Source organism: Rattus norvegicus, chromosome 18 (assembly GCF_036323735.1).
Source record: "Rattus norvegicus strain BN/NHsdMcwi chromosome 18, GRCr8, whole genome shotgun sequence".
Lineage (NCBI taxonomy): Eukaryota > Metazoa > Chordata > Mammalia > Rodentia > Muridae > Rattus > Rattus norvegicus.
The window spans coordinates 66,523,177-66,532,549 of record NC_086036.1 but is presented as its reverse complement, the minus strand read 5'-3'; the positions used below and the strand labels follow the sequence as shown (position 1 = coordinate 66,532,549).

Here is a 9,373-nt window from a genome sequence, read left to right as displayed (position 1 = left end):
GTGGCCTTTTCCTCCTCTTCTTAGTCTCCTTCCCCAGTGAGGAAAGGTCCTATCCTTCCTCTCGGTGATTTCAACAAGAATGTTGCCAAGAAGGCTGCTTTCATACTTTGTCTCTCTGGAACACAACCCATCTTTCTCTAAGACTACTGCAACTTCCCCAAGTGAGTCTTTGGGACCCGGGCAGAGAGGACAGAAACATGGAGACAGACCCTGGCACCATGCTCTCCAGGTTCAAGCCCTTGCCCTCTGCCTGCCAACTTGGTGGGTCCAGTACACTGCGACTCGGTATCCTTGTCTGCAAAACCCAGCAGAGTAGTATTTATTGTGGGAAGTCACTGGGGGGTTTTGAGTGAGATGATGCGGCTGGTTTGGCCGTCTTATGAAGTAACCGCTGGAAGTTCTCTAGTTCAGTCTCAGCCGAGGCGCCTTGCCCGTGGGAACAGAGACAGGAAAGAGGGCAATGTCCAGCCTGGATGCACTTGACGTGTGTCACTTCCTGGACCGGAAGGCTCTGTCACTGCAGAGGTCACTGTCCCTTTTCAATACACATTATGATGATATCACAATGGTGACCCTCCCTGCACTATTTATGTCCCTTCCGCTCATTGGTAGCTTCACAGAAAGCTCTCCAATTAGTTGTATTTATTTCTATTTTTTGAAAAAACTATTCCTGTGTCAAACTCAGTTGTATTTTATTATCGAGTCCAGCCTGACAATTTCCCAGTATTTAAAATCATCGTAGAGGGGGCGGAAAAAATCAAATTTCAATATGGTTTTTTTTCTTCTGAGTTAACCTTGGCTCCATTCCAAACCATCCAGGAAGATAAAGAAGCTGGTTCGTCATTACGAAAGGATAAGAAATTATAACTGAAACTTACGTAATAAGGAATACTCCCCGAGGACTGGTAAGTTCCACGTTTGACAACTGTAAGCAACATTCATCTGGAGAGTGCACCCAAAATGAGACAGGCCTAACACCCTTTCTCAACTCATTCCGAAAATGCCAGGTCAGCTGTGTCTAGCCACAGCGGATGGCTCAGCACAGGGCCTGCCTACCCCCATTTACTTAATATTTGATCACCAAGAAGTCCTAAACATAATTGCTGTAGGTCCAAGATACAAAAAAAGTCACTTGGGGTCAGGGATATAGTTCAGTGGTAGAGTGAAAGGCCCTGGGTTGGGACCTCAGCTCTCGGGATGGGGGAGGGGAGGAGTCACTTGAAAAGCCTCAGTAAGGAAACCGTGAAATCAAATGCCAGACTAACAAGATCAAGATATATCTCATTTGATTCCCCTCCTCTCTCCAGTCCCACAGTGATTCTGACTACTAAGGAAAGAGCATTTTTGTGGCACATTTAATTAGGCTAGGGACAGTAATGGAAGTCTCTGACATGGTTTTTTTCTGTTTGCTTGTTTTTTTTTATTTGATTTTAGTTTTTAAGACTATGGGAATGTGTATATAAATAAATAAAAGTCATTGTTTTAAGCACTGAGGTGCACACACTTCATGAGGCAGAGGACCATTGAGAATGTTGTACGACTGTGTTGGGCCTGAGTTAAGTCAACTTACAGCGACAGATTTTCTTTTGGCTCATGGTTTCAGAGGACTCAGTCCACAGGCATTTGGCTCCATTGCTTCTGTACTTAGGGCAAGGGCAACACAGCAAGGTAGGGATTCCCTGGAGGAGCAAGCTGGCACCTTATGGTGGCCGAGAAACAGAGAGGAGCACGACCCCTGCGTTAGTTACTTAGGGTTATTATTGATGTGACAGAATTCCATGATCAAAAAAGCAAGTTGGGGAGGAAAGGGGTTTTTTGGCTTACACTTGCATTGCAGACGGAAGTCAGGACAGGAAGTAAATCAAGGGAGGAAACTGGAGTTAATGCAGAGACCATGGAGGGGTGCTGCTGACCGTCCTTCTTGTGGTTTGCTCAGCCTGCTTTCTTATAGAACCCAGGACACCAGCCCAGAGATGGCACCACCCATTGGTTGGGCCCTTCCCATTGATCACTAAATGAGAAAATGCCTCACAGCTGGATCTCATAGAGGCATTTCTTCAACCGAGGCTCCTTCCTTTCTGATGACTGGAAAGAGAATCTTGTGCAACGTATGGAAGAATCATTCGTCGATAAAATGGTGTTGACCGATTAGTTCAGGCAGTAAATAGGGAGGTGGAAGTTCCAGGATAAGTCAGGCTCTCAGTGTGGGGGTTGGCTCCGAACTCTGAGGAAGATGGTTACATGAAAATGAAAGAAACTAACCATGAGGCATGACTAGTTTAAACAGCATAATTGAGTTACAAGCTAGTGGAAATGAGCCAAAGCTGTTGGCCTGGGCATTTATTCTATATAAGAAAGCTCAGAGTCATTATTTTGGGAAACTTTGATGGGGGGTCAAAAAGCCCAGTTACAGATGACTCTCGTTTGTATCAAATTGATACACAAAACCAGCCAGTACACTACACTGTCACCTTTAAGAACCCCCTCCCAATGTCAAACAACCTTCCACTAGGCCCCACAAACAGATACTTATCCTGAGAAGTGCACACTCTGTTCCAACTCTAGTAGCCACCATCACCACCCCCTACCCACCGAATCTTTTATCTTCCCAAGCAAATATTTTGTATTAATTAAACACCAACTCCCTATTACCCCTTTCCCTCAGCCCCCTAACAATCACCATCGAACATTCTATCTCTATTATTTAACAAGTCGAGATATTCATGAAATATCTGTACTTTTATGATTTGCTTATTTTATCCAACACAACTTAAAGTCTGAATCAAGGCTCTTTAAATAATGCCTGCCTGTCACTCACTTGAAAATTCAAATACCCGCACACCATACATTTCTGTCTCCTGGGGGCTGAGATCGTAAGGTGATTCCAGCATGGTAGTATATAACTATAATCTTGGCTTTGAGGAGATGAAGCAGAAAGAAGAATTGATTGTGAGATCAAGGACATTCTGGACACAGAACAAGCCCCTCATTCGTAGAAAGAACTCTATAGAATAAAAGTATGTCGCTTTGTCATTATAGTCATGGGGAAACAAGACAGGGAGGGATTTGGAAGGAATAAGATTACAGAGGACATTGTTTAGCTTGCTTATAATCATGAACTTGACACAACTCAAAGCCATGTCAAAGGACGGGGTCTCAGTTAGAGAGTGTCCAGGTTGAATTGACCTAGGACCATAGCTGCAAGAAATTGTCTTGATTTATGACAGATGTCATAGGTGCCATCCCACTGTGGGCAGTCCCATCCCTGAGCAAATTGTCCTGGGATGTACAAAAGGCTAACTGAGCAACAAAGGGGTAAGCAGCATTCTGCGTGTGGTTTTAGCTCCTAGTCCCTGATGTGAGTTCCTGGCTTGGCTTCCTTTGACAATGGACTATAACCTGTAGGCTGAAACAAACCATAAACCACTTCCTCCCCCAACAGGCATCTGGTCACAGTGTTCATCCGAGCAACAGAAAGCAAACTGGAGCAAATGCCTACCCCAAAATAATTACAAGCAATGCCCAGACCATTAAGTGACGTGAAAGGCAAAGGTGACAAGGGATTGGACTCTACTGCAGAAAGGGTTGTAAAGCATGGGTCAGATTATTGTATTTCCAGCGAACAGAACTAGCAAGGATCTGAGATGAGGACAGGAGGAAAGTTGGGGCAGACGGAGTAGCTTGGAAGAGGAAAGAGGAGCTGGGTTTGGGTCACCCAACACGCCTGTCCCCTTTGCCCTCCTCAGCCACACTCTATGCTCCGGCCTCTGTGGGATGCATCCATTATCCTTGCCCAGTTTTCTGAGGTAGCTGCTCTCTGGATGTTCAACCTGAATTTAATTCAGACACGAAGTCTCAGCAAATGGTCCCATCACTAAGTCCTTTCACTCAGTAACTGAGTGACAGTTTCCTAATGGTCCCCGACAATGAGGCCAGGGTGTAAATTTGGTTTATAGTTATTTCCTGTTTTCATGATTGTCTCTAGCACGATCCTCAGCATGAATTAAAGTGAACAAATGCAGCAGTGAAGCAAAATGTAGAATGGTTAAGTGGCCTCCATATATGCTTGACTTGTAGCGAATCTGGAGCCCTGCTGTCCACAGGCCATCACACTTTTCCTCTGCTTGGTCCTCTTAACATTAAGCAAATCTTCTAGAAATGCATTGATGATGGCTATGGTAAAACACGATATAGTAACGACTGTTAGTGGTTTAAAAGTGGACTTATAACACACTAGCTATTCTGACATACATCATGTTGAGTAAAAGAAGCTTAAGGTGTGAGTGGTGTGTGTGTGTGTGTGTGTGTGTGTGTGTGTGTGTGTGTGTGTGTGTGTCCTGATTCCACTGAAACAACAGTCCAGGGGAGGTAAAACAGGAAGTGGGACACGCCCATGAGGAAGAAAGTAGGTAGATAAGATAGTACAAGGAGTGTCTGGGGAGGGGTGAATGGCTCTACCCAGTCACAGTGGAGAGCAAATTAGACTCATCAATGCCGAGCACCAGAGCCCCCAAATGTTAGTCTACAATTTAAAAAGTAAACACACCTTTTACAAGTCAGAGTGGTGCTGTGCTCCTCGGGTATGTGGAAGGGCTGTCGAACTCTGCACTCGCATCACCTTATACACCTCAAGAGATTAACGTCTACAAAGACAAACTGAAGTGCTTAGACATTTCCACATAGCCTTTAAATGGCACACCCTCCGAAACAGGGGTTCACCTTAACTGACATTTGTGGGGCCTTCCCCACGCACTACAGATCTCTCAGCAGTATGTCTGGCCTCTCCACTCGGCGGGGTGATAAACTGCCTCACCTTTCTTCCCCGACTGTAATAATAAAAAAATATCCGGGTGTTGCCCAACCTCCCCTCAGAGGGAGGGAGCATGTGCCCCACTGGTTTACGATAAAGCCAGAAAAATTTTACAATTATAGGGGCCAAGTCATAGTGTGTGTTTTAAAGGAAGTTAGAGAGTTTTCTAGGTCGATGGGTAGAGAGGAGGAGGAGGCAGGGGGAGGGGAAGATTGGGTCTGACTTTTATGCCGACTTCAAACTCCAGGCTTTGCCACACAGTGTGGAAGTGATCGTGAGCATTTGTCCTCCTGTCCTGACGTCCTTATCTCTTTAAGTAGTCCTAGGATTATATCAAGAAAACACTAATACAGTATGGAAAATATTCGGATTTCGAAGCTGAGAACTAGGAGATCCCTGCCTTTGTAATTGCCGTGATAATTGAATATCGTTGCTGAAATTAAATGGGGACAGTCGCTGCTCTCACCCAGGGGGTAAAGTGTACACGAGATTCTCTGCCCTTGATGTTTATTATCAAGCTGTTCGCTTGCTCCAGACTAAGACAAAAGAAAATGTAAAATAAAATAAAAAGATAAAAAAAATCTAAATGCAAAATAAAAGTCAGCCATTCAAAGGAGCATGCTTTTTTTTTTTTCCACAAATTGGTCTTGCGACTAGTGAAATAAAGCTAAGAGAACGATTTTTTTAAAAATCCCTGTAAGCTCTTTCCTTTCGCTGCTGCGTCCGCAGCCGTGAGTACGCTCAGGCTACAGACGAGGCTCGCCTCTAGTGTCCTCCACGGTGGTAAAAAGAAGGTCTGGTTGGACCCCAGTGAGACCAATGAAATTGCCAATGCCAACTCCCGTCAGCAGATCAGGAAGCTGAGCAAAGATGGGCTGAGCATCGGGAAGCCTGTGACTGTCCGTCCGTTCCCGGGCTCAATGCCAGAAGAACATCTTGGCCCGACGGAAGGGCAGGCAAATGGGCATAGGGAAGAGGAGGGGTATTGCCAACGCTCGGATGCCCGAGAAGGTGACCTGGATGAGAAGGATGAGGATCCTTTACCGGCTTCTCGGGAGATACGGGGAGTCTAAGAAGACCGACCGCCATATGTATCACAGCCTGTCCCTGAAGGTCAAAGGGAATGTATTCAAAACAAGAGGATTCTCGTGGAGCAGATCCACCAATGGAAGGCATGCAAGGCTGGCAAGAAGCTACTGGATGACCAGGCTGAGGCTCACCAAGACCAAGGAAGCACAGAAGCGCTGGGAGGAGCGCCTCCAGGCCAAGAAGGAAGAGATCATCAAGACTGTGTTCAAGAAGGAAGAGACCAAGAAATAAAGCTTTCCTCATGTCTGTACATAGTGGCCTGGCTGTGGCCTCAATGATTCAGTCATTAAACTTAAACGAGCCTTTGTCCATTGAAAAAAAAAAATTCCTGTAACATAAGAGATTACATACTTAAGTCTCTATCATTGTGAGAGGAAAAAAAAAGTTTCAAAATGCCATATAAAATACTCCATTTTATAGATTGAGTAGACTATACATGTGAACATTTGTAACTCAGAAAGACCTACCAAAATAAAAACTTAGCAGTTTGTATAAAACACAAAAGGAAAAAAAGAAAAGAGGAAATGATCGTGCATGGATCTAATATAATTTGAGATGTGACTGTTATGGGATCGCTGTGCACAGGAGGAGCGGAGCCGACAGTGAAGCCGAGCTTTGGTGGGACAGCATCAGACGCCAGCTCTTCTTCACGTACGGCTTTGCCATAATATGTAAATATTAATTTGATCATCAACAGAATCTGGCTCAAGTCCTAGGAGTAGCCAAGTCAGTATCTGCTACCAAAATCCTTATCATGAGAGATGCAGTCTAAGAATGTACCTTGCCCAAAGAGAAAACTGTGACTTTTGTTATTATTGACTTCTTGACCGGGCTGGTGGAGGGGGGAAATGGCCCCTGTCCAGTGACGCTATTGCGGGAGTAGAGCCTAATAACAATGAATTTTAGAATGAGCCAGCCATACCTCAGAGTAACAGTGTAGTCCTTGGTCACTCGAGAGAGACAAACTACCTGGCTAAGGCGGGGGGCGGGGCACTGAGTCACAAGGTAACAGGGCAACCTGGAAAAGTAGTCCAAACACGTGACCAATCCGCCCACGGATTATCAAAGCCTACACAGTGAATCCCCCGTGAGAAAACACTGCATCCGGTAGCTCAAGTGACCTCTGCAGTTTCACACTGTCCCAGTGTGGATTGCTCCTGAACCGGGTAAGCGGCGATTCTCACGGAGCATAGTGGGGGACCCCAAGCCCTCACAGATGCTCCCCTGTGTGCACCTCCTCAGTGGGTGGCAGTCTGTACTCACTCTCGGAAATACATTGCGACTATGAAAATGTTATTCTCAGTGGGGTATTTTTAGTCCAAATGGCAAACTGTCAGCTTTGGCTGATCTTGGGAAATTCCCTGGAACTTGTGATCGGTGGCAAAGTGAAGATGCTCTGAGGGGTAGACCTGTGCCTTCGAGATGTCAGACTTCCAAACCCTATAGGCATTTACAATGTGTTTCCCATGAGAAACATTTGGAGATCTGGCAAAATGTAGTCATATACAACGTGTCGTCGGGCAGACTCGGCCACTAAGAGACGGAAGAGAGAGAGAGATGAATTTGAGGAACCATTTAAAAAGAAACGCAATGCCCCTGGGCTTAAAGAGAAGGAAGGGTGGAGAAGGGACACTTCTTGGAGCTGCAGAGGCACTAACGGCAGACACTCAGAAAGACTTCTGACCCCCAATGCAGCAGCCACTGTTATATATTTGTGAAGAGTGTCACACTGAAACTGAAATAAAATCCAGGGATCCAATCCAATGCAGAATAATATAGACGAAGAGGACTAAAAGGTCAGTGGGTTTTGATGAAAAGGGGGAATTCCAGAGTGTCCTCATTCATCTTCCCCATTAATGTTTCTCTTTATTGTATAGCCTTTAACTTAGCTTACCTAAACTACAGCTGTATACCTATAGCTTCATTTTAGAAATGCAATCGCATTTTAATACTTTGTATAGAGGAAATTTTGGTTCAAAAAAAAAAGGAAAGAGAATGTAGGTCTTGGACACACTGAAGAAAGGGAGGTACTTCTACAAATAAAGGCTGAAATATGGCGGTACAACGGTGAGGAAAATGTGGCACAAAAGAACAGTTAAGCAGCTCAAGAAAGGAGACGCAAACAGGTGTTGTGGTTGACTCTCCAACCGCCGTATCACACCCATGATTAATCTCAGCCATCAGGGTAATTCCAAAGCCCTTTCTCAGCGACTAGCTTAGCAGTGGGTGTGTTATCCAATGCTCGCTAAGGAGCTATAAGGAAGTGTGGGTGCAGACAAAGCATTTTGAGGAACTCAGTGATGGTAGAAAGGATAAACGCTGTAAGCCTGAGCCAGGACAGTAGACAATGTATAGAGCAGAGGAGAAAGATCAGGTGCCGAAACGTAGGACGGCAAAGGCTAGAGAAGCAGGCTAGCTGGGTGATGGTGGTGCATGACTTTATTCCTAGCATGTGGGAGGCAGAGGCAGGTGGAGCTCTGTGAGTTTGTGGCCAGCTTGGTTTACAGAGCGAGTTCCAGGACAGCAAGGGCTATGCAGAGAAGTTCTGTTTCAAAAAAGAGAAGAGAGGAGAGGAGAGGAGAGGAGAGGAGAGGAGAGGAGAGGAGAGGAGAGGAGAGGAGAGGAGAGGAGAGGGGAGGGGAGGGGAGGGGAGGGGAGGGGAGAGGAGGGGAGAAAGGGGAGGGGAGGGGAGGGAGAGGAAGAGAAGGAAAAGAAAAAAGGATGATAGAAGGAAGGAAAGAAGATGAAAGAAAGAAAAACCAGAGGCAGAAGAAGCTCAAATCCCATCCTCAAGGTAGTCCAGTCCAGCAAGGGCTTCCCAAGGTCCTGCATGCGAGCAGCCTCTGTGAACAGTGTGTAGCCCTGACAGAAGCTGTCCTGTGATGATTAGAGTTCAGCCCGGAACCTTAACTTCACGTGACAGCTAGTTCTTGCTCTTCATGAAACAGTTATTTAGCAAACAATATGCAAGATATTGTCAGGATTGGTGCAGGCACTTAAGATCAGCGAACACGGCCCCGGCTGGCCTTGCAGCTCGCAGAGCAAAGATGAGAAGTTGTGTATTGATTTGGGCACAGGAGCTATGCTTAGCTTGGTGCGCTTGAATTAAAGAGGACTGAGTAGCCACGTGTCTTAAAACCCCTGAGTTGTTAAGTGTGTAGTTTTCTTCTCTAAATCTCGGAGATTCTGAATCAGGGGAAGTCTCCAAGTAGCCAGAACTATCCTCCTTCTTCAGTGCTGGCTGGTTTCCTCTTGCCTATTGATTTTAAGACTATGGCAACAAATTACTAGGAGTTTAATTTTCTAAAGCATCCGAAGAACGAAGATTGTTAGCGTGACAGTTTGATTAAGTGTCCTCCCTAAATCTGGATGGTAAACACTGCTCACCAGCTCAGAGTGCTATGGAGGGAGGTGGTACCCTTCGAAGCCCACAGGTAGAATTCAAGTCACTGGGGATGTTACCCTTGAAGGGAA

At 45.6% G+C, this 9,373-nt stretch overlaps 1 pseudogene; it reads left to right on the top strand.

The window, feature by feature from the left end:
- The first annotated feature begins 7,489 nt into the window (after nucleotides 1–7,489).
- On the top strand, nucleotides 7,490–8,427 carry Polr2k-ps3 (RNA polymerase II, I and III subunit K, pseudogene 3; annotated as a pseudogene).
- The last annotated feature ends 946 nt before the right edge of the window (nucleotides 8,428–9,373 follow it).